This window comes from Lichenostomus cassidix, chromosome W (genome assembly GCF_008360975.1).
Source record: "Lichenostomus cassidix isolate B80296 chromosome W, HeHo_3.0, whole genome shotgun sequence".
NCBI classification, from domain to species: Eukaryota; Metazoa; Chordata; class Aves; order Passeriformes; family Meliphagidae; genus Lichenostomus; species Lichenostomus cassidix.
In genome coordinates this window covers 13,447,848-13,473,186 of record NC_139510.1, presented here as the reverse complement: position 1 = coordinate 13,473,186, position 25,339 = coordinate 13,447,848, and the positions used below count along the sequence as shown (strand labels likewise).

Below are 25,339 nucleotides of genomic sequence, written 5' to 3'. Positions count from 1 at the left end.
CCACAGCAGAAGGGGGTGTCATGGCCCAACAAAGGTTCTCCCCAAGGGGTCCCCAGACCCTACACCAGAGATGATGTAAAAGATCCACAGTGTTGCTAGGGTGTGGGGGTTTTGATTGGCCCAAAACATCAGCAAAGTATCTTTAACATTTAAGAGAAAGTTAAACCCTTCAAAAGCTGTTGTGGTAGGCCTGAGGAAGTGTCTGAGGGGTGGGGAGTGGCACAAAGAGGGCTCCTGTGCGTCCTGAGTGAAAGTTCTGGAAGTTTTTTCATCAAGTCCAGCAGAGCCAATTTCTGATGGCTCTGAAAGTGATGGACATGCTACTGGCCAAGTGTGGGCCAATTAGAGGTGCTAGTTACACCTCTGTGAAAACATATTTAAGAAAAAATCAAAACAAGGTAGGCACACACTTCTTTGTAGTTGGAGGAGGAGGAGGTGGAGGTAAAAATATGTGAAGGGAGAACAGCATGGAGACACCAAGGTCAGTGGAGAAGGTGGGGGAGGAGGTGCTCCAGGCGCCAGAGCTGAAAACTCTCTGCTAGCTGGGATGAAGACCATGGGGGAGCAAGTGGTCCCCCTGCAGCCCATGGAGTCCACAGGGATGCAGAAATCCACCCACAGCCTATGCCAGAAGAGCAGGTGGATGCCTGGAAGAAGCTGTGCAATCCAGTGGGAGTCTCATATAAAGAGTTAAAGCTGCAAAGGCCATGCAAGGGAGAGAAAGGCCTTGCTCCTGGGATGGAAGCAGCCTGGCCTCGGCTTGAGAGAGTCTGCACCTTGTGGACAAGAGGACTCACGTTGCCGCAGAATTTGGGTGGGATGTTGCTCGTGAGATTGGACCCATGCCAAAGAAGTTCGCAGAGGACTGTCTTTTGTGGGAGGGACCCCATGGCTAAGTAGAGGACCCTTCTCCCTCATTGACTGACCAGAGAAAAAAACCCTTACCCTGCCCCCTGTCTGTGTTGTTGGATTGGAAAGAGGGAATGGGGGGTGAGCAGAGAAACTGCTTCTTAAGAGGGAGTGGATGATAGTAGCGATAAAGAGTATTTGTAGTAGAAGAATTGTGGTAATGAATGGATTTATGGACCTGCTCTATGGACTAAAGAAAATACCCCACACCCTGCCCCCCTACCCAAGTTTGTTGGTTGGAAGGAGGGAGGGCGATGAATAGAAAATGAGTTCGTAAGAGGGAGGGGGGTGAGTGAACAAATGGTGTATGAAAAGTTTATTTTTACCTCTCATTTATCCTCTGACTCTGTTAGGTATTTAAATTACTTTACAACTTTAAGTTTTGGAGCCTGTCTGCCCTTTTTCTGTTCTGTGCGTCCTACCTTCAGTGTCCTATCTCATTTAACTCATTAATTTAGTGTATGTTTAAGTTTTTTCTTTCCCCTCTCCTGCTCATTTATGGCAGGAGAGAGCAGGGGTGCCTGGCATTTAGTCAGGGTCAAACCCCGACAACGGGACAGTGTCAAACCTAGCCCCCTCAGGAGACACATGGACGTTACCACCTGGCCCAAACATATATTAATCCACTGGATTCTATACTTTTCAGCGTGGTGTGGCGTGGCATGGCAGGGTGTGATGAGGCATGGCGAGGCATGGCGTGGCATGGTGTGGTGAGGCGTGGCGTGGCATGGTGCAGTGATGGCGGGGGACCCTCACTACCCGGACGACCAGATGGAGGGGAGCAACGAGATGTCATTGGGACACCTGGAAGGGTGATATGTTTCTACCTAACCCCTGTCGCTCTCTCCCTGTCCCCCCATCCCCTACACACACTTCTTTTTCTATTTCTTTCTTTTTTCTTTCTTTCTTTCTCTTTGCCTCTTTACCATTAAATAAAACATATCAATTTTTTTGGCACCAACATCTAACCTTGTTTGGTTTTAATCATGTTTTTTGGGTATATTTCAAACCTTTCTGGGTTTGATCCGTTTTATTCACAGAGGCTTAGCTTTCTTTGCTCTTCTGTATTTAAACCAGATCATAACGGGATCCTTATGGTGCACAACACACTGGAATACACACTGAAAATGCTCCAAAGATGCACATCGTAACATAAAGCGGGCACAATTTTATATGTTTAGTAAATTAGCATAGCTGACAAGAATCCCCAATTCGAGATGTAGGTGATGAGGTCATTCCTCCCTGGTTCAACCCTTTTCTGAAACCCCCCCTTCAGATACTAACTAAACTTTGTTTATGAGAAAGTGTCTCCAGATACCTTTTCCAGGTGGCCAGAAGCTTTTCCCTGCTGCACCAACAAAGATGGCCTTATTAACTGCCACCCTCCTTCCCATCCTTTGATACAGTACACAGATATAATTCCCTTAGTCTATAGACCACTGCTGTGCAATGTCTATAAAATTCTCACATGAACCTCTCTTAATATGGTCAGTTGCTACATTACTAGGTTCCTCGAACCGCTCGAAGCTCTAACAACGGCTGCTAACTCTGCAATTTGTGGGGAACCCTCCACCACCTGGACATCAGACTCCCACATCTGCATCCTGGGATCCTTCCAAGTCATGACTGACTTGTGGGATCGCCCTGAGATGTCTATAAAAATAGAGCTTTGAGAGGGGTCCAACTTTGAAGTTCTTTTGGGGCCAAATAAAAAGCCGAATTGAACAATTTATGTTTTGGATGGTGAATTGAAACCTTGCCTGGATAACTATCCAGAGCAAACTGAAGGTGTTCATTTTTTTGAGTACATGTTCTAGGGTATTATTGGCCAATGGCAAATAGATGCAGGTGAAATCACACCCTGCAAGGGTACGGAGGTGTGCTCTGACTTTCATAATTAGTTGGGCTATCTGTTCTTGTGGTGTGGTTATGGTTTTGAACTGCTGATGAGATAAGAAGATCCACTCTATTATAAGAAGTGGGTCTTTTTGCGCTGTGTCCCATTGAAAAATCAGCCCATGTTGAGGCGCGGATTGACTCCACAACTCAGAAAGTTATGAAGTAGGTATGTGTTTATTCCAGCTGGGGTGCATGGGGGGTAGCCCCTCCAAAGGCATGCACACTGTCAACACCACTTCACTAGGTTTATATTAGGTTACAGGTTACATATGCATAAAGTTACACAATGCTCCTATACATATTCATTACCTATCCCCACTTCGTATTATAATGAGTTCAAAGTTCATTTAAATGCGCTGACGCAAGCGCAGTGTAGCAGATTAATTGTGGGCGAGGGTCCCGAAGATGAAGTTAGTAGTCTTCCTCACAATGAACTCTTCACCCTGTTCCCTTGCGCACGCTCCCTTGGTTCTTGGTCCAAATCCAAGCCTTAGAACTAACTTGTACCAGTTCTGGGGTCCAAGAGCAGGATGTTCAGTCACACTCAGTAGTTTTTCTCAATTATTTGGCTCTCTTCTCTATATCCTCCCTGATACTAGGTAGGCACAAAATCATTAAGCAAATAATACATTGTCTTCAGCAAGCAAATCTTAGTAAATCATTGTCCAATCTCTGGCCTTCTAAATCAGTTCAAAAATTATTATTATTATCCAGTTTCTAGTTTTCTTAAATTAATAAATTCTAGCCCCCCCTAAATCAATGTAATGTGGGTGACTTACCCAGAATGATGAAATTAAAGGGCAACTCAGGACTTGTCCGATGGGCTTGGCAAGAAGACACGGCAAGCTGTACCTTAGTGATGGACTCCCGGGCCTCCTCTGTGATGACTCAGAGTGAGTCCAGGTCCTCGCAGCCTTTCAGGCGGTTAAACGGTCTTCCATCGTAACTCTCAGCAGAGGACGAACCCAGTTTTTAGAACCACACAGCTGGTGCAAGTTCTGGAGTGTTGCAGTAGAGATGGACAAGGGACACAAAAACATGACTCCAAGCCAGGAAGGAAGGTGAAAGATAGGCCGAGCATTATTGCTGCAAAGTATTTTTTTATACTTTTTTCTAACATTCATGCCACACAGTCACTGGCTTCTCAAACCCATCATACAACACCATCGGCCAGTTATTCCTAGCACACAACTTCTGTGAAAAACAGCCTCCCTATTGCAGGTAAAAAATTCCTTCATATTTTTCTGTCTTGTTGACGAGCTGTTGTCCAGACATTGTTTTGCTTCTTGCTTCTGTCCACGCTCAGGTTCTCACAGGCACAGGTTGTTGTCCACTCTTTATTTTTACTTCTTACTTCTGTTCATGGTAAGGTTCTCACGGGTCTGAGGTTGTCTGTAACACGGTCTGTGTTTGTGAGCCTGAGACAGACCTAGACAGACCTGCCATCGATTCCCACACTGCAGGGTCCTAGGGTTGTCCTTGATGGTGAGCTTCTGGGGTATAACGGTCCGTTCGCTGATGCAGAATCCCAGATAAGTCAACGGGCAGGTGCACTGAATCTTGTCCTGCTGTATCTCGAACCCTGCCTTTCAAATAGCTTGAATAGTTTTTTCTAGAGTCAAGTTCAGATACTTATCGTCTGGTGCACAGATTAACACATCGTCCACGTTGTGGAGAATGATAGAATGCGCGAACTCTTTGCGGACAGGGGACAGGATGCAGGCTGTTGGAAAACGCAGTTTTCCAGCAAAACTTATGCTAACTGAATATACCTGAGCAGGGCCTCAGCATACTCAGGCCTCAGTAAAATCCTAACAAGCTACAGTGGCTTGTTTACCTGAGAATGTTCTGTGGGAAGAATGTCATGGGAAAGAATAGGGAGTCAGAAGTGTTATGAGAAAGAAAAAGGGAGTCACCGGGAAGATCCCTGAATGTGTGAGAACAGACTGCAGGTGTGTGTGTAGCTATGAATAGTAACTTCTGTAACAGTATATAAGTTTCTCGTTTGGTGAAATAAAATGGAGCTTACTCTATATCTCATATTGAGACTGCCGTGAGTTCCCTCTCGTCGCGATGTCAAATGGTGAGCCCGACGTGATACGGAGTTAGCAGGATTTAGAACCGACGACTACGGACACCAACAGCAGAGTTTTACGACCCTGCTTCTGAGAGCGGCGGGAACGGAGAGGCGCCGGAGCTGTGCAGCGACGGTGTGTCAAGATCTTCGCCCGAATCGGGGGAGATCCAGCAGGCACAGGCCAAATAGGACCTGCCTACCGTGGGGGCTACACTTCGGTGAACTGCACATACTGTGGCGACCGCGAGCTCCAGCAGAATGTGGACGGCGGCGACCAGGACCCTGAAAACCAGCTGGACCATAATGGAAACAGAGGTAGCCCAATTTTTATTGTTATGCTTTTTAGAAAAGCACGGACTCAGTAAAAGTAGCCTATCACACTTAATGGGCCTGATGGTGGTAGGACAAGCTTATGGATTTTTTACAAATCCTATTACAGTATTCAGTGTGGGAGAGTGGTTGAATTATGGAGCTACTTTACTTTTGGACTGTGATAAAATTGCAAGAAAGCTTGGTAAACCATGGAGTACAGTCGTAGCCTGCTTACAGAAACATGCCACGGAGCAAAACCTTGTGTGTCTGACGGCGCAGGAGATGGCAGCCGCATGCAGCAGAGAGAAACCTGTGAGTTACTGTACTGCTTTTCATATGCGGGGAACTTCGGCCACGGCGCAGCCAGGGAAGCCCCCCCCGCCAGGGGGGAGGGGGAATCGTAGCTCTCCCTCGCTGCCAGCGCCGCTGCTGGGAGCCGAGAATACAAAGTTACTCGATTGCAACTTTACAACGAAAAACATCTTAGCTGCTTTGTTTGAGAGAGTCACTGTTGAACTTTTGCTAGAACAACTGAATACAATGTTAGAAAAAGCTCAAATATCGCGGGTAAAGAAACAGAGTAACCAGAAATCATCCCAATGTTATCGATGTGGGAGTGAAAGACACATACGAAAGAACTGTAACGGAAAAGTTTGGTGTTCCCGCTGCAACAGAGATACTCACAGCACAGAAGCTTGTAAAAACAAAAAGAACAAACAGAAAGTGACCAGTGACCGAGTAGCAGCGGCGGCCCCTACCCCTCACTGCGCGCCGCCTGCGCGCCACACAGATAGACCTGTGGCGGAGGTTGCTCCAACCGTGGTTTCCGGTCAAATGACGGTGAGAGCAGAGGTCCCAGAGGGTGCCCCGGTGGGCGGAGCCGCGAGCCATCCACGCCTCGTTCACTGCCACAACAGTGATGTCTATGATGAGACTCTAAACTCTACTCCTCCCCAAGGATGAGGAAATGATTGACAGTTTCAGCAGCGAACCAGAACTAACCAACAGCGTTGCCAGCAGAAACAGCAGTCTGATACAGAATGGAGTTGTTTCTTTTGTAGTCATGGAGAACTTTTAAGAGTTTCAAAGATGCGAATCTTCTTCAGTGCTCTGAACTAGAGGTCCTTCATCTCCCGCTCAGGAATCACGTCCATGTTGTTCCCCATGGCGGCAGCGATCCCGCCGCGCTCTCTAGCTTCAGAAACAGATCCTTGAACACGTTCTCCAGCTATTCTCTCCAAAACCTCTAATTATTCGCTTTGCAGGGTGAAACACCCATTGCCCCATGTTAACCAGAAGCACAGCCTTGCTATGGCTGATCCAGTGTAACTTTGGGACTTTTCAGCTTTTCCAGAGTTTCAGGGAAATGTCTCTGAGCTTGGCTTTTTCTGTAAGCACTTGTCCTGGCAAACCTTCACCACCTGCTGCAGCTTAGCAACTGAAACTCCCTGAAAATGTCCAAGCAGATGGAGCAGATTGGCTCTTCCTTCAGCCTGGCTGCACTGACACCGAGGCCAAAACCTATTTCCAGTGTTTTACTAATAAAGAAGCATTGTAACAAGATATTATCCTGATAAAAATAACACCTTGAATACTAAAGCCTTGAACGAAAGTTGAATTTTGCTAAAGCATTACTTAAAATAGAGTTTGTGTGTATGTGTGAATATTGTAGGCCTACTGAGAGTGTGTTGAGTGCTTTAATGTGTAGATGAAGCCTGTGACTGATGAGAGTGTGATTTTGATTTCTTGAGAGTTTTAATGTGTGAATGAAAACCTGTGGGTGAAGTTATACTGAATAGTTTAAACTACCTGTTAAGTACTTTTGGTTAAGCATAGATTCTGTTAAAGTTAAGTAATAGTGAATTTAAATTCTATTAAGTTGTAAATTCTGTTAAAGTTAAAATTCTGTTAAGTAATATTAAGTGATGCTAATTTTAAATTCTGCTAAGTTTTAAATTTTGTTAGAGTTAAGTTGTTAAAGTGATATCAATTTTAAATTCCATTATAGTTAAGTCCTATTTGTTAGTTTTAAATCAAATTTATTAAGATCAAGTTTTATTCATTTGCAGGGATATTAATTTTAAGCTTTAAATTTGTTAGTTTATATTATTGCTCACAAAAAGCTTTGCAGTTTCACCTTCCTTAGTTAAAGTCAAATAATAATATCTACTGTTTTCAAATATTCATCTTACCTTATATAGTTATCTACAAAAATAGTAACATGTTAAGATACTCTCCTTATTGATATTAATCAAAGCTTGTTTATAAGATGTTCTAAGAAAACCCTTCCACTTAGCACCTAAGCTCTGGCCAAGCTTTGGTTCTAACTGGCTGGGAAACATGCCATGAGTCCCAAGTGTTCTGCACCAAAATGTGATCAAATAATTTTGACTTGCCAAATTGAGTTCATAAAAGCTAAACCTTCTTCCAAGTAAACTTGGAGTCCTTGTCCGGAAAAGGTTCTCCAAGCTTTACCTGTGAAGTGAATGTTTTCAGCAATGACAGTTCCTAGACCATGGCAACATATCTAAATAACTAGTGAAATTTCCTTAGGCAAACTTATAACAATTCTAATAATAAGAATTACTTATAGCAAAGCAAATTAATCTGATAACAGACAACGTCTGTTCTCACAAGCGAAATGGGGGAACTGTTGGAAAACGCAGTTTTCCAGCAAAACTTATGCTAACTGAATACATCTAAGCAGGGCCTCAGCATACTCAGGCCTCAGTAAAATCCTAACAAGCTACAGTGGCTTGTTTACCTGAGAATGTTCTGTGGGAAGAATGTCATGGGAAAGAATAGGGAGTCAGAAGTGTTATGAGAAAGAAAAAGGGAGTTAACAGGAGGATCCCTGAATGTGTGAGAACAGACTGCAGGTGTGTGTGTAGCTATAATTAGTAGCTTCTGTAACAGTATATAAGTTTCTCGTTTGGTGAAATAAAATGGAGCTTACTCTATATCTCATATTGAGACTGCCGTGAGTTCCCTCTCGTCGCGATGTCAGCAGGCCACATACCACTGGCAGATGATTAGAGAATTTTTCATACCCTGGGTTAGCACACGCCAGTGGTACCTGCGCTGGGGGGCCTGCTGGTTCAGGGATGGCAGGGAAAAGGTAAACCAGGGGTAGGGGAATTGTGAAGAAGCAGTCTTTAATGTCTATGATGGCAAGCTTCCACTGCCGGGGCAGCATTGAGGGCGAGGGCAGGCCGGGCTGCAGGGGACCCATATCCTCAATGACTTCATTGATTTTCCTGAGGTCTTGGAGGAGCCTCCACTTGTCTCTTCCAGGTTTCCGGATGACAAAGACAGGGGAGTTCCAAGGGCTATTAGTTGGTACAGTGTGACCCTTGGCAAACTGTTCCTCTACTAGGGACTCTAGAGTGTTTAGCTTCTCCTTGATGAGGGGCCACTGGGCCACCCATACTGGGTCGTTTGTTTTCCAGGTAAGGGGGGGTGGAGCACCCCCCAGTGGCCTCAACTAGAAATCCTGAGATGGAGATGGGATTACTAGCTGAGTTCCCCATTGGGTAAGCAGGTCTATGCCCCAGAGGGTAAAACCTGAGCCAATTACAAATGGCCAGATGGTGGCTGTATTACCCTCAGGACCTTCTATAATGATGTTATTTGCACTCCTCATGGAAGTCGCTGATCCTCCTATGCCCATGATTCTCCCGCCTGCTGGTTTGATTTTCCACTCCTGGGGCCATTCTGCTTGGGAAATGATGGTTACATCAGCCCCTGTGTCCACCATCCCCGTCAGGTAAAGTGGATTTCCCGTTGCGCAGTTTACAATGCATCATTGGCTGGTCTGTGCCCACAACCTCTGCCCACCATATGGAAGGTGTTCTGTGGCACCTGGGGTGGTCTTCAGGTAGGATGATAGCCTGTGCTACCACCTGACCTTTTTGAAGAAACCAGGGGGTGTTGTTACAGGAGGCAGAAATTTGTACCCATCCACTGGGGTCTACTCTGTGCACCTCAGGTAAAATGGAGAGTTCAGGAGGACCGTGCCTGGTGTCTCTGGCCACCAAAACATCTACTGTCTTGTCAAAAAGTTTTTCAAAATCTACATGTATGTGTTGTTGAGTCCTGTTGTGGAAATGGTGTGTATCAGTACTCATGAGACGGAGTCTTTTGCCTGCTTCCCATTGCGGTGAGGAGTCACTGTCCGTGGCATGGGTCGCAGGGCAGGGAGAGACAGCCTTTGATTTGCTGTCATTGCGCGGGGCCACGCCACACTTCACTGTCCGTTTCCTTGATGCTTCTGATGGTGATGTTTGCATGTGAGAGAGTCTGGGGGGACAGGTTCGGTATTTTTGTCAGTATCTTTGTTAGTATCTCTTGGTTCAGGGCAGTTTTTAACCAGGTGCTTTAAACTCCCATAATTAAAACATCTAGACTTCTCTTTCTGTATTTTATTTGACACTGCCAATGCTTCCATCACCCACTATGAAGCTGCCTGGGCTATAGTCGCCTCAGGAGATGTCAATTTGGTACAGGCTTCAACCATGTGGTCGAGGGTAGGAGCTGGATCTAGAGGGAGGGCTTAAAGGATTTCTTTTTAATTCTCATTTTCATTTGCCATGGCTAATACACACAGCAAAGCCTTCTGGGCTTCTAAATTCTCAACCTGCTTTTCAACTGACTCTTTTAGTCTGTTGAAGAACTTTATAAAGGACTCATTGACTGCCTGTTTTATGGTGGAGAAATTTAGAGAGGCGGTGGAGTCATTGGGAGTTAAGAGCAAAGCTCTCTCAGCTATCCTTTTAATATCTTCCAGGATCAGTTCAGGTAATTGCCATGCCTGATCTTGGGGTTTTCCAAAATTCCCTTCACCACAAAGATTGTCGAGTGTTAAGTGAGCCTTGTTGGGGTCCCTCTGACATACCTGCAGGAGGTCCCCTAATAGCTTTTTCCAAATCCTGTCCCAAAGCATGTATTTGGTTGGAGACAGAAGACACAACATAATGTTTTTTAAATCGTGTGGGATAGCACATTTGCTGCAAAGGTAGCTTGAATCAGGTTTTTAAAATAAGGCGATTCCTGACCGAAATCCTTTCCTGCTTTACACATTTCTTTTATCTGTGTATATGGGATGGCTTCCCAGTGGGGATTCCCCCCCACCCTGTTGTAGTAGACAGGTGAGGCTGTAACAGTAATCTTGCCTTCCAGTTCCCAGTCTCCACCCTCTGCAGCCTGCCTGTGTAACTTGACCCAGTGATCTTCCTCATCTGAAAGATCACTGTCCTCCTCTTCCGAGGAGGGGGGGTATCTCGGGACCGAACGCGATGTGAGTGGTTCCCCCACCAGTTGGCGCCCCTCCAACTTCTGGCTCTGATGACGTGGGAACCAGGGAAGTGAAGACTGATGTGGGCGGGACAGCCTGTGAGGGGGGCGTTAATGAGGGAGGGGCCCGTGCCCTGGAGGGAACTCCCAGTTGGGGGGGGGGTCGGGGCCGACGCAGGGACACCCGATGCCGTGGGGGGCGGGGCCGACACTAGCCTGGGAAAATTTGAGCAAGAAGAAGGCAGCACGGCATGTCCTACCACTTGACCGACGCCATCTTGTAAGACACATGGGGTTGGGACAGCCAGGGCTTGGAGTATCGGAAGGAGGATGAGGGAAATGCCCAAGCCGAGTTGATTACTCCCAGTTCGAGCAGGGGACAGGGGAGAGAGAGAAGAGTCAGAGGGACAGCAGCCCCTCTGTGCCACATGGCGTTACAGTTCCCACTCCCCCCTGAGGTCCATCAGGGCAAGGGACACAGGGAAGGGGGACAGACATAGGGGAGACAGCACAAAAAGGGTTCGAACTCTTTGGCAGAACTGATTCAGTCTTGGAATTCTTAACTGACTTATAAATAACAACTAGCAAAGGGAAAAACCTAGCAACTGATTGATCTCCGCTCTGCCTGAGAATTGTTAGCATCTCCCCAACCTTATCCCAGAACCCAAGAGACTGAACAGACGCCACAGAAACATCTGGGAAAAAAACGAACGAACAAAACATTTTAAATTCCCCTTAGAAAAACGGGAATTTTCTGATTTGAGGGTGGTTTTAAATAGGATATATACCTCTAATTGGGGACGAGCCAGCTTCCTGCCCATCTTCCCCAAATAAATTCTTCCCAGCACCGAAAGGAAAGGATAAAACAAACAAACAAACAAACAAACAAAAAAAAAAAAAGAAAAAAGGGTGACGCAAGCAAAGCCCCACTCACCAGCTCTGAGGCTCCGAGGGTCAAATAAAGCTTTCAGCATGGTTCCCTGGTTTCAGCCGATTTCTCCTGTCAGAGACAAGTGGAGATTTCTCAGCTGCCCTTTCAAACAGGCCTAATAAAACTAATAAAAAGAGTTGTTCTGAAGGAAGTAGCTGCTCAGAAAGTGACATCTATAGCACATAGCCTTCTGAGACACTTTCAGGGGTTTTAAAAGTCCCTGTTCAGGTGCCACTTAACACAGAGGGGCGTGGTGGAGTGGAATAGGCCTCTGCATTTACCGAAAGTGTCTCTATGGCCCTGAGAGATCACTTCAGCCAGTACAGCTTGGTACTGTGCAGGCAGACCCTTCTCTCACCCGTGCCGGTGGAAGGCACAAACACACACTCACCCAGAAGCTTTGGATAAGCTCGTATATCACCAGGGACGAAGAACCAGAGGGCCCAGTCACGTGGAGTTCTGAAGATTTATTCCCGAAGGTGTCCAACAGCGAAAGAGGATGAATGACCCTGAGTGACCATTGATATAGAGATACAGGGCCGATAGTCTGAGGGCACAGGGGCAGGGAGAAGGTGGGGGGATAAAACGATCACCAATGGGGAGGAGGGAGGGGTGGAGTGAAGGACCAGGTCAAGGCCAACCAACATAGGAGTATTAACAAAATCTAGGGAGAAGCCATCTGATACTCAGGGGGTAACTTCAAACTTCAGAGCTGTCCCACCTCTGTGTCTTTACTGTCTTAGGACCTCTCGGCTGCACGGTAGCTCCTGAGGTGGTTTCAACCACCGCAACAGGTAATATTGTTAATTCCAATTTTTCTTCCAATGTTTTTTGGTTGTACTTATATTCTTTTAGTCACTGTTTTACCTTGTTATATTGGCATTGCAGGGATAGTTATGCAAGTTTTAATCTCTGTATTTCATTAATCAATTTCTCATTTTCTTTTATCATTTGTTCTCTCCATCCCCAAGCAGAGTTTAAAAATAGGACAAGTGTGTGACAAATTATTCCCTTTCGTGTCTTTCAGTGATCCCTGTTTTTCATCTATTTTCTCTTTTATTTTTCCCCACTGAAACCAGTTATCTGTGGGCCCCAGATTATCAATTTCAATATGAATATTGTGCCTCCTTAAATAATTTGTCAGCTCTTTACTCTCAATTTTCAAATTGTTTACCATTATCCTGCTCACAGTGCCAAAGTGTTACGAATGGAGACAGGAGTTTGATAAGTTTCTCCCCTTTGCCTAGGCCCTTGACAACTGGCAGTTAGCTTATTTGGGCAGCCAGCACCCCTAGACCCAGTTTCATTTGCAAGTTCTTTAATAATGGCCGATTTAAGTCTAATATAAAAAGGATTATTTTTTGTTAGACACAAGAAATAAGAGAGTAAGGAGCTAAACAAATCATATACTACACAAAAATGAAATGAACAAAATGAAAACTACTAGTAGATAATATGCAGCACTGAAAAAGGTACCTATTATTACAACTAGCAAAGAAATAATACACTTTAGGAACCAATGTATCTTACCAACTCCAATTTGGTGATGGAATATACATCAGAATCCTCTCTCAATCTGTCGCTGTTGAGCAGCTAGCAGAGTAATGAATGCATCGGTTCTCAGTGGCAAGAAGGAATGACCTTTATTGTTTTGATTTCATCACATATATAGAGTTCTCAAAAGTCACCCAGATTGGTCAGTCAGAAGCCTTCCCCCAAGCCTGATTGGCCAGGCCTGCACTGTCCAAGTTCTGGGACACTGTTCCAATAACATCCAAACTTTATCTTTATTTATAAAACACAAGAAAATTTCTCATGGGAAAAACCTGTGCTAGCCACAGCTCCCCCTTTTTGTTTAAGAACAGAAGGCATTGCTTGTGAGCCCCAGTGGATCAGCATGAAGGATCTGTTTGGTAATGGCCAGTTACCAAACAGAGCCTGGTTGAAACTCAAGGGGTCTGTTCGGAGGTGGCCAGCCACCGAACAGAACCCGAACCTGATGCTGATTAAGATGGTCAAAGAGGCCCCATGCAATACCCTAGATAAAGTATATATAAAACTAAATCTACATATAAATCTGTAATTCAACAAAACATGCTTTCAAAGTCCTTGCTTTCTGACTCCATGAATGAGTTTCAGTCTCTGCTTGTGGATGGACCGGCTTCTTGGTCATCATCAGAAGGATCACTCGGTTGGTGTTCGGCATTCTGGTTGTTATTTTGAGGTTGCTGGTTCTGTCTCGGGAGCCGCAGGTCAGGGCGGACGCATTTTGCAGGCAGCCATCGTACCCCAGTATCTGTGGAGACGCAAGCATACCCTCGACCCCAAGCAATAAGCTCATGAGGGCCTTCCCAGGTGTTAGTAAGTAGGTTCCGTACCCATACCTTCGCCCGGGGCAAACGCAACTCGCCTGATGACTGCAATGAAAGAAAGTGGTTCAAAATCACAGGATTATTCGAGTTTGGTGGCACCGTACGATGATTGATTGTGTACAAAGCTTTCTCCAATCGACTCTGTGGTGTTTCCCCATGCATTCCCCCTTTTTGCCTTTCCAAGACACGCTTCAGAGTACCATGAGCGCGTTCCACAATGGCTTGGCCAGTAGGAGAATGCGGAATACCGAACGTATGGTCTACACCCCATAGGTGCAAAAACTGCCGCGTCTTCTGCGAGGCGTAGGCAGGACCATGGTCGGTTTTCACAGTGGCTGGCACCCCCAGGACTGAGAAGGCTAATTTCCAATGGGCAATGGCATCGCGACTTTTTTCTCCAGTATGGGCAGTCGCCCACATAGCTGAGGAGAAAGTGTCAATAGACACATGCACATACTTGACTCGGCCAAATTCTGGAATGTGTGTCACATCCGTCTGCCACAGCTGCAAGGCCTTTAGACCTCTGGGGTTCACCCCCGATGGCAGAGGTGCAGCGAGTCCGTGGCAGTCAGCACAAGCACTGACAATGTCACGAGCCTCAGTTGGCGTCAATTGAAACTGCTTCTGCAGGGTATGTGCACTCTGATGAAAGAAATTGTGCGATGCCTTGGCTTGTGCAATTTTGTCAGGCTGAGGTGCCACCCATGCAGGGTTGGCTAACATGTCAGCCCTGGCATTGCCTTCTGTTAAAAAGCCTGGTAAATTGGTGTGGCTTCGAATGTGCAGAATATAATATGGATGCACTCAAGCCTGAATCGCCTTCCACAGGGTTCGCAATAGCGAAAACAGAGTCGCGTTATTGACTTCTTTTAGAAGTGAGCAATCCAAACGTTTGGTTATGTCTGCTACATAAGCAGAGTCGGTGACCAAATTCAAAGGCACCTGAGAGAACCGCTGAAAAGCCATGGCAACTGCCTTCAATTCAACCAGTTGAGCAGAGCCTGTCTCGTGGCCTTTCAGCACCTGCCACTCAGATCCTTCCTTCCAGGTAACAATGGCCTTTCCTGTTCTCCCAGAACCGTCCGTAAAGACGGTGGGTCCATGGACCGGCACCCGGCTGTTCTTTGGCCGCAACATGAGATTGACCGAATTTGCCAACTGCAGCAATTTGTGACTGGGCAGATGATAAGCAATCTGCCCTGAGAAATTTTGCAGTGCACTTTGCAAAGGAGCGCTATTAGCAAGACTCCATTTGAAATTGTCCCGTGGTACTGGGACAACAATCGTTGCAGGATCAGCCGCCATCAATTGTAAACACCGATATCGGCATTTAATTATCAGGCAGGCTATCAATTCGAACAATGTGGGTGCTGTCTTTTTTGGCTGATGGGGCAAAAAGACCCATTCCAGGATGTGCAAAGGATCATCCCATTGTTTGTTCCACTGGCCAATGATACCCGTAGGTTGGAGGTCTGGAGCAGTAATGAAAACAGTGATATCAGTAGAGGGATCCACTCGATAAACCTGATGAGCGGAAACAGCTTGCTGCACTTCGTTCAGCACTCGTCGCGCCTCGGGAGTCAATTGTCGAGGTGAGTTTAGGTCAGAGCCCCCCTTTAAAATATTAAAAAGTGGGGAAAGTTGTGCGTTGGTCAGTCCCAAATATGGGCGTAACCAGTTGATGATGCCTAGCAATTTTTGGGCATCATTCAGAGTCTTAATAGTGTCTGAGAACTGCACCTCTTGATGCTGTATGGTTCGATCCAAAATTTTGACTCCCAAATATTTCCAAGGAGGCTGTTGTTGAACCTTTTCCGGAGCAACTTGCAACCCATAGGAATGCAAGGCATCGAGCAGTCGAGGCTGTAACCTCCGCAACTCATCCTGGGTGGCTGCTGCCACCAGGATATCATCCATATAATGGTAGCAGAGTGCCTCAGGAAACTGCTCACGAATTCCAGATAAGGCCTGCGCGACATACCATTGACAGATAGTTGGGCTATTTTTCATGCCCTGAGGTAACACTTTCCATTGAAACCGCTTTACAGGCTCCGCATTGTTAATTGCAGGCACAGTAAAGGCAAACTTTGGTCTGTCATTGGGGTGCAAAGGGATTGTAAAAAAGCAATCCTTCAAATCAACGATCAAGATTTCCCACTCTGTGGGAATCATCGTGGGTGAAGGCATGCCAGGCTGTAAACTCCCCATACTTTCCATCACTGCATTGACTTTCCGGAGATCTTGCAACAGTCTCCATTTCCCCGATTTTTTCTTAATCACAAAAACTGGGGTATTCCAGGGACTGGTAGAAGGTTCTATGTGTCCCTGTTTCAGTTGCTCCTGAACCAGCTGACAAAGGGCGACTAATTTATCTTTCGGCAAGGGCCACTGTGGTTCCCATATTGGTGTTTTTGTCAGCCATCGTAAAGACAGCGTGGAATATGGTGCGCCCTTGCACACAGTGACCCCTATCAAAAATTTGTCGTGATCCGCACCCCCCAAGCTGCCAACACGTCCCGTCCCCAGAGGTTCACTGGAGCTGGAGTGACATAAGGCCGAATGGAGGCCGTGTGTCCCTCTGGATCCTTCACCAACACAGGTCGCTTACTCAATCGACTCTGCGTTGTTCCCCCCAACCCCGCGATATTCAGTCCCACGGGGCACAAAGGCCACGTAGGAGGCCACGCAGCGGCGGAAAGGATCGTTGCATCAGCACCTGTATCGATCAAACCTCGGACTCGAACTCGATGTGAACGTGCTTTCGGCATGATGAGGGTACATGTCATCTGTGGCGACTCATTGGAGATAGATGCAGCCCAGTAGACCTGCGGAAGTCCTGGCAGTCCAGTGCCGTCACCTCCGCCAACTTGCTGGTCTACCCTGGAAACAGGAGACTCACAAGGCAACAAGTGAGCAAGACAAGTGTGCGCAGGAATGGTGACAGGAGGACCAGGAGTGGAAACCGTAGCATGAATTTTGCCCTTGAAACCAGAATCTATGAACTCTGGAAGAACCAGGATTCCTTGGCTAGTGGCCTCAGGCCCTGCCATAAGCAGTGCACTGGTTCCCTGATCCAGGGAACCATCCACCTCCAAGGGAACCCTGTGGGCATCGTCAGATTCTAAGACGACTGTTGCTGCGGTGTAGGCGTTGACTCGGGCTGAGCCTTTGGTGCCTCCTCCACATTGACCGGGTAAGCCTGGGCCATCACCTTGTTCTGGGGGAACTGTTGTGATGGGGGGCAAATCCCCCTTTTTGCACCCCTCATCACGTTTCCCGACAGGGGGCGACCATCTACATGGTACTGTGACCTGCAGTAGTCTGAAGTGTGACCAGGCCTACCACACCTCTTGCACTGAGGAGTCTCGGTCCCTGAATTTCCCTTCTTCCCGGAATTATCTTTCTGTTTAGATTTGACCCGTTTCCGTTTGTTCCCAGATTTGGGCTGTTTTTTATCCTGATCAGCGGGTCCCTGATCTGAGGACAAAAATGCAGCCAAGGCAACTTTTCCCTGATTTTCGGACTGCACCCTGGCACAAGCTCGCATCATGTCCTGCACAGAAGGATCCCCCGGTAGGGCATTGATGATCCTTCTACATTCGTCATTGGCATTGTCCCTTGCTAAGTGTTTCATCAAGATCTGTCTCGTGGATGGATCATCAACCTGCTTTTCCAAGGCTGCTGCCAGCTTCTCAAGAAATGACATGTAAAGTTCAGATTGCCCCTGCCGTATCTGTGTATACCGTGTTTGTGGGGCAACCATCTCAATTGTTTTCAAAATGGCTCCCATACCGAGCTGTTGGGCTTGCTCCAGGATCCGAGGATCCCAGGCGGCTTGAACGTTGGGGTTGGAGAAAGGTCCCTTACCCATGAGGACATCAACCCCAACCATGCGCCTAGGGTCCTCGGCAGGCAAAGACACATTTTTCCGCAGCTGATCCTCGACCAGCGCTTTCCAGTGTCCTCAAAGGCACTGTATTGTACGGGGTGAAACAGCACCTGAGCCAGATACATAATATCAAATGGAGCAAGCAAATCACTATTTATCATTCTAAGAACTTGCATCACTGCCGGAGAAGACACCCCGAATGTCGCGACCTTGGTCGCCAGGTCATTTGTCATGCGCCAGGCGATGGTGGAATGGCTGTTCCTTGTGTCCATAGCATCTGGGCCAGGCACATACACTGGAAAAGCCTGAGCGTCCCCCTGAGGGAAGCCATCACCATCCGAACCTGCCACAACAGATTCGCACCCCTCCTTCTGTTTGGGCAATCCAATCTTCTCTAGAAGTTCCCAGTCCCCTGCCTCCAGTGCACCCTGCTTCACCGATTCCCAGAACTGCAGGGGGTCACGCGGGCGAAAAACCCCCATGCCGTTACGGCGTCTCCAGGGGTTCGACAGAGCCCAATGCCCTTTCTTTCTCGTCGCCCGCGCGAGCCTCCGCCCAGGAGGAAGAAAACTCTCCTCATCATCGTCCGAGTCGTCGGAGCAGGGCTTGCAATCAGCACTCCCCATCACAAAGGACGGCGAGCGGCCGGAGGCAGCGTCCCCGCCAAGAAACTGCGCGGTGACCGGGACGGGGGAGGGGCAGGAAGACGGCGGCGCCACCGGCGCGCCGCCGGGCGCTCCGGCCACGCCCGCCGGCACAGCGCCAGCACGCTGCGCCAGGGCCTCACTTGCCACAGAACCCGACAGGGGAACCGGCACCCGCCCGGGGCCAAAGCAGCCCCTTGCCGCCGGCACCAAGCCGGCCGTCGGGCCGCCAGGAAGTCCAGACCCCACTCGGAAACCCGGGGGACGGACTCCCTGGGCAGCCCCACACGGACCGTGGGGCCTGCACAAACAGACCTCCATCCGCTGCCGAATCTCAGCCACTTCGGCCAGCAAATCATGGAAAAACGAAGGCGGAGGAAAAACCATCGCGCCCGGCACGGACGCCACGTCCGCCGAGCCGCAGGGAAGCCGGGTCGGCCCCGCACCTGCGGGAACGCCAATCAAAGCCCCCGCGGCGGAAGCACCGCTCGCCGGCGGCTCCCCCTCCGGCCCCACGACCGCCCCGGGGAGTGACCCCGACTGCCGGGCCCCGGCCGCAGCCGGCGGCTGAGCCGGCGCCTGCTCACACGACCCCGATGCCACGGGACCGGCCGGACCCGCGGCCACCGCAGCCCGGGGCTGCGCCGCCGGCGCGCCGGGCGGGCTCGGCAAAACGCCGGACTCTCCCGAGCCGGCCGCCGCCCGCGCGGAAACCCCCGCGCCGGCCGAAACCACCGGCAAATCCGGAGCCGGAACCTCCGCAGCCGCAAGCGGCTGGCCCGCAGCCAAAGCGAGCAGCCGGGACTCCCGGTCCTCCGCAGCACTCCCCACCCCCACCCTACCAGCCCCCGCCGCACATCCCGGCTGCCCATGGGGGAGGGGCAGCCCGGCGCCATTCCGCAGGGGAGGGGGGGGGTTCTGAGGCTGCGCACATCGCGGCGGCAGAGGCGGGGGGACCTGCGCGGCGGCCGTGTCAGAGCCGGCCCGCGATCCTCCATCCCTGTGCAACCCGGCCAGCTGCTCCGTCGGGTGGACATAAGTGCGCTTCGGTAGGTCAGCTGGAGAAACAAACTGAGGCCTCGCGGCCGCATCCGCCACCAGGGACGGGACGTCAGAATCCGTCTGGGTCGGCGCGTCCTTCACACTCCGCCCCACGGCCGAGAGCAGGGGCTCCACGCCCGCGCAAGCCGATAGCTGCGAGTCATAGAACGCTTGCCCTTCCAACGCGTCCCAAATGTCTCTCCAAACCTCATGGAAGCGGACCGTAGATCGATCACCCCGCATCCACTCCATGACCAAAGCGCGGCCGACCACAAACCAAAAATCACAGTCCAGCGCCACATCCCAAACGGCCCGGGACACGTGGCCCGCGACCCAGTCCAACAAGGCCCGAGCGACCCGCGGCGACTGATCGGACGCAGGGTCATCCTCAGAGACCTCCAAAAAGGCCCGCAAGAGCCCATCGGCAGGAATGGGGGGGTCCATGTCCGCATCAGAATCAGCCATGCCTCAGGGCAGGCGGGGTGGGGGTCGGGCCCGGGGGCAAGACTGCCGCGTACCTGCAATTGAACGCAGTACACGTCGGTGGTCACCAGATGTCGCTGTTGAGCAGCTAGCAGAGTAATGAAGGCACCAGTTCTCAGTGGCAAGAAGGAAGGACCTTTATTGTTTTGATTTCATCACATATATAGAGTTCTCAAAAGTCACCCAGATTGGTCAGTCAGAAGCCTTCCCCCAGGCCTGATTGGCCAGGCCTGCACTGCCCAAGTTCTGGGACACTGTTCCAATAACATCCAAACTTTATCTTTATTTACAAAACACAAGAAAACTTCTCATGGGAAAAACCTGTGCTAGCCACATCAATCCTTAGGAAGTTACTGCAGAGTTGTGTCCAGCTCTGGGAAGAGGCTTTTCCACGCTCCAGAGTACATGTAGAAAGCTTCTACCTCTGTGATAATTTGTGTGTCTTTTATAGTGTAAAAGCAGGGCTTTTTAGTCACGATAATGCTTCCTCTCATCTTTTTTTATATCAAGATGTTGATTCTTGGTCAGAATTCAGACTTGAAGGTTCTAGGAGATGACCCCATGATGGGCCTTTTCGACCCCACACTGGGCCCTTCCATATTCAAGCTGTCTGTGAGGGAAAGAGAGGGGGGGAACTTCCTGCCACAATACTTGTCGCTGTTGAACCGCTAGCGGAGTGAAAAAACAGACAGGGTCCCAGGTGGCACAAATCTGAATTTATTAATTAATTTTAGAACTTATATAGACTTTTTATATAGATTGGGCCAATTCAAAACCTCCCCCTAGGCCGATTGGCCAGGCTTGAACTGCCTATCTTTCCAGAGACTGTTTCAATAACATTAAAACTTTATCTTTATTTATAAAAACGCAGGAAGAAGAAGAGAAAATTCCCATGGGAAAGAGTCTGTGCTGCCACAAATACTGACCCCCGCCTGGCTACAACCTCATTTCAGGTAGTTATAGAGAACAATGTCTCCCTTGAGCCTCCTTTGCTCCAGTCTAAACAACCCCAGCTCCCTCAGTCGTTCCTTATAGGACTTGTATTCTACACCCTTCTCCAGCCTTGTTGCCCTTCTCTGGTTACATTTAAGCATGTCAATATCCTTCCTAAATTGGGGGGCCCAGAACTGGACACAGTACTCAAGGTGCAGCCTTTCCAGTGCTGAGTACAGGGGAAGAATCACTTCCCTGGTCTTGCTGGCCACACTATTCTTGATACAGGCCAACATGCCATTGGCCTACTGGGCCTGTGGGCACACTTCTGGCTCATGTTCAGTCTGCTGTCAATCAGTACTCCCAGGTCCCTTTCTGCCTGGCTGCTGTCCAGCCACTCTGTCCCCAACCTGTAGTGCTGCAGGGGATTGTTGTGACTGAATTGCAGGACCTGGCACTTGGTCTTGTTAAACCTCATATCATTGGATTCAGCCCATCAATCCAACCTGTCCACATCCCTCTGCAGAGCCCTCTCACCCTCCAGCAGATTGACACTTGCACCCAACTTGGTGTCATCTGCAAATTTGCTAGTGGTATACTCAATCCCCTCATCCAGCTCATCAATAAAGATATTAAACAGGACTGGGCCCAATACAGATTCCTGGGGTACACCACTAGGGACTGGCTGCCAACTGGATGCAACACCATTCACCATGACTCTCTGGGCCTGGCCGTCCAGCCAGTTCTTAACCCAGCAAAGAGTGCACCTGTCCAAGCCATGGTCTGCCAGCTTTTCCATGAGTATGCTATGGGAGATGGTGTCAAAGGCTTTGCTGAAGTCCGGGTAGACAACATCCATAGACTTTCCCTCATCCAGTAGGTGGGTCACCTAATCATAAAAAGAGATCAGGTTGGTCAGGCAGGACCTGCCCCTCCTAAATCCATGCTGGCTGGATCTGATCCCTCAGCCGTCCTGTGGGTGCAGTGTGATCGCACTCAAGATGATCTGTTTTATAACCTTGCTGGGCTGACAGGCCTGTATTTTCATGGATCCTCCTTTCAGCCCTTCTTATGGATGGGTGTCACATTGGCCAGCTTCCAGTCATCTGGGACCTCCCCAGTTAACCAAGACTGATGATAAATGATGGAGAGCAGCTTGGCGAGCTCTTCCGCCAGCTACCTCATCACTCTAGGATGAATCCTATCTGGTCCCATAGACTTCTGAGCATGTAAGTGGCCCAGCAGGTAACTAACTGCTTCCTCCTGGATTACAGGGGGTCTATTCTGCTCCCTGTCTCCTAGCTCAGGAGGCCAGTTGTCCTAAGGACAACCTTTCTTATTGTTAAAAACTGAGGCAAAGGTGTTAAGTACCTCAGCCTTTTCCTCATCTTTAGTAACTATATTGCTCCCCTCCAAATCCAATAAAGAATGGAGGTTTTTCTTGCCTCTCCTTTTGCCATTAATGTATTTATAAAAACCTTTTTATTATCTTTTACAGAAGTGGCCACATTAAGTTCTAATTGAGCTTTTGCCTTTCTAATTTTCTTCCTACATGACCTAATGACATCCTTAAACACCTCCTGAGTTTCCTGCCCCTTTTTCCAAAGGTGATACACCATCTTTTTTTTCCTTTAGTTCCTTCAGAAGCTTCTTGCCCATCCAGGACAGTCATTTTCCCTGCTGGCTCATCTTTTGGCACATAGGGACAGTCTGCTCCTGCACCTTCAAGATTTCTTTCTTGAAGTACGCCCATCCTTCCTTAACCCCTTTGTTTTTAAGGGCTGTTTCCCAAGGTACTCTCTGAATCAGCATCTTGAGTAGGCTGAAGTCTGCCCTCCAGAAATCCAGTGCATAAGTTTTGTGGATTATAGACTTCTCTAGAATCCATAATTTTCAAATGCTCAATGAGAGCTGTTCTGAGCCTTTCAGAGTAGTGCCATTCCTCTTCTAGTTGATCTCGTAGCACTTTTACTAAATCTTGCAGTGTATGGTCTCTGCATTTTTGCTCTTCCATTGTGATTTTCCTCTTATAGCAATGATGTGAAATTGATTTTTTTGCCTTTTTGCTTTTATATATTCTCTATATTCTCTACATATATATTTGTAGCTCTGTAGCCTATTATTTTATTCGTAGCTAGCATTTTACCTACTCTATTAGACAGAAAGACAAAATACATTCCCCAGCGGCTCCAAGCCCCAGGGGTCCAAGGTTAGATTCTTAGGGAGCCAAGGTTGAAATCAGATCCTCGAGACACTTTTTCGAAAACAAAGTTTAGTTCCTATCTAAAGAAAAGGGGGGGAGGAGGGGGAAATTCAGGAAAGGGTAGAACCAGGGGGGAATTATCTCATCACCTATGTCTCTAATTGGGGATTCTTGCCAGTTATGCCAATTTGCTAAACATATAAAATTGTACCCGCTTTATGTTACAGTGCATCTTTGGTGCTTTTTCATCCAGCGTGTTGCACGCCATAAGGAACCTTATAAAGGTAACCCCTTTTTATCACCTAACTGTGTCTGGCTCGTAATTTTTGGATGAGTGAAAAGGCATCAGCAGCAGTCAAGGCTGCTCCAAGTACAGCACAAATGACAGGTTTACTTTTTCCTGGTTACAACCTTCTTCTGGCCTGCAAATTAGTTATGCAGTGTGCTCATTATCCCAATTTTCTTGTGCCCACTCCAACCCTGAGGGAGCGGGACAACTATCAAATATTTCAAGAAAGGACCACAAAATATTTTCTTTACACTGGCCACCTGGGATAGCCATTTTCTCCAAAAATTACCTCAGAGGGAATTCATAATAAAGTTTACAAAAGCTCCTACAGAAGGAACTACACAAACTCCCACACAAAATTCCCTCAGAGGGAATACTGTGGCAAATGCTTCCAAAAGTTAACACAACCTCCTCAGAGTAAGGCTGTGACAAAATTTCTAAAAGTTCCTACAGAAGGAACTGCACAAAATATCCCTCAGAGGGAAATGTATTATTGTCAAAGGCACTTTGGGTCAGAGAACAGGATCCCAATTCTGACACCAAAATAATGTTAAGATCTGATTATTAAGAGATGTCTCTGCCCAAATTAACATGCAAACAAGACCATATGTCAAAGTCAATAGTACATGTGAAAAACGAAATTTTACTCTCCTGTTAGAATTTAAAAAGTTTAATAAAAGACAACGGGGAACAAAGACAATAAAGCAAAAGTAACAGCATTGGGGGCTTGGCCCTTGGCCAAAAGCACATTGTGATTATAGAGCACATCCTATACATAGGTCAACTATTGCATTATCCAAATGCATATTCATAGACAATTATGCATATTCAAACATTTCTTCAAACTAGTTTGCATGTTCCAGGAACCTTTTAGCATGGCCCTTCCTCTGGCCTGCCTTTTTAGAGCATGCGCAATTGTCTTGGAGAATCATGTATCTCCCCTCCATTCCATGGTTCCAGCAGGTAAGAGATGCTGAGAGAAATATCAGTGGCAGGGATCCTTGTCACGCCCACTTTTCGGATATTATCCAACTAAGCAGGTCGTTTAATTATTGTAAGTTAACTATAAGTATTGATGCCTTAAAGCTGGTAAAAATATGAGGCAGACACAGCAGTAAAGGGAAAAGGGTATTGCCTTGGTTTTAATAGGATCCTTTGGTGCACACTCATCAAACGTGGAAACACGCCAAGAAGCACACACGTGTACAACGCGTATACAATTTTATGGACCTCACAAATTAGCATATCTACCTAAAATCCCCCAATAAGAAACTTAACAAATGAAGTAATTGTCCCCCTATTCTAATTAAATCCCCCCCCGCCAAGTGAGACTACAGCCAAGTTTACAAAAGCATGTTCCAGAAAGGAAGCTCCGTCCAAGGCTTGAGCCTCTAGTTTTGAGATAGTGGGGATGTTTCATCTTCCCCTCCGGAGAACCCCCAAACTAAGCTAAATATCAGACTACAAGAATTATAAACATGTAGGGCTAAGGTACAAGGAGTGTTTGAGAAGGGTACAAGGAAAGGGAAAGGGTAGAAAAATGTATAAAAAGGGTATAAAAAGAAAGGACAAAAACCATCAAGCATCATTTCCCCCCTTTTTAGGGACTAACAAGACTTTATCTTGTCTAGTCTCTACACTACACTGACTACAGTACTGGTTTACATAACTAGCTATAGCAAAAATAATAACTACAATTACAATTATTATAAATGTTTCCTTCACCCAAGCCCAGTCTGGCAACCATGAAGTGAGGGTGTGGAAGATATAGTCGAATTTCAAGGTGTAATTTCTGGAACTGACTTCATGTAGAATTCGAGTCCTCCTCCGAATTTCTTCCAAACCTTCCTTAAGTTTTAATGGCCAGTTACCACATCCATCTAGTGGTGGTAATTTGGTACAGATGCAGCAATTGCTTATATTAAGAGCTCTGGATACATTTTGGATCAGTGTTGTGCAACTTTTGCCTGAGCCTTGAGTCCTGGTTACCAATTGGGCAAACAACAGACATGTAAAGAATGATTTAAACCACATCATCTTGATTTGCATCACTGTCTGGTTTTTT

At 47.6% G+C, this 25,339-nt stretch overlaps 1 long non-coding RNA gene across 1 annotated transcript in view; it reads left to right on the top strand.

The window, feature by feature from the left end:
* Positions 1-248: 248 nt before the first annotated feature.
* LOC146425534 (uncharacterized) overlaps positions 249-25,339 on the top strand; it is a 179,374-nt gene continuing 154,283 nt past the window's right edge. Inside the window, exon 1 of the long non-coding RNA XR_014846615.1 lies at positions 249-506. This is a non-coding gene — a long non-coding RNA (uncharacterized LOC146425534). The remainder of the gene's footprint in view (positions 507-25,339) is intronic.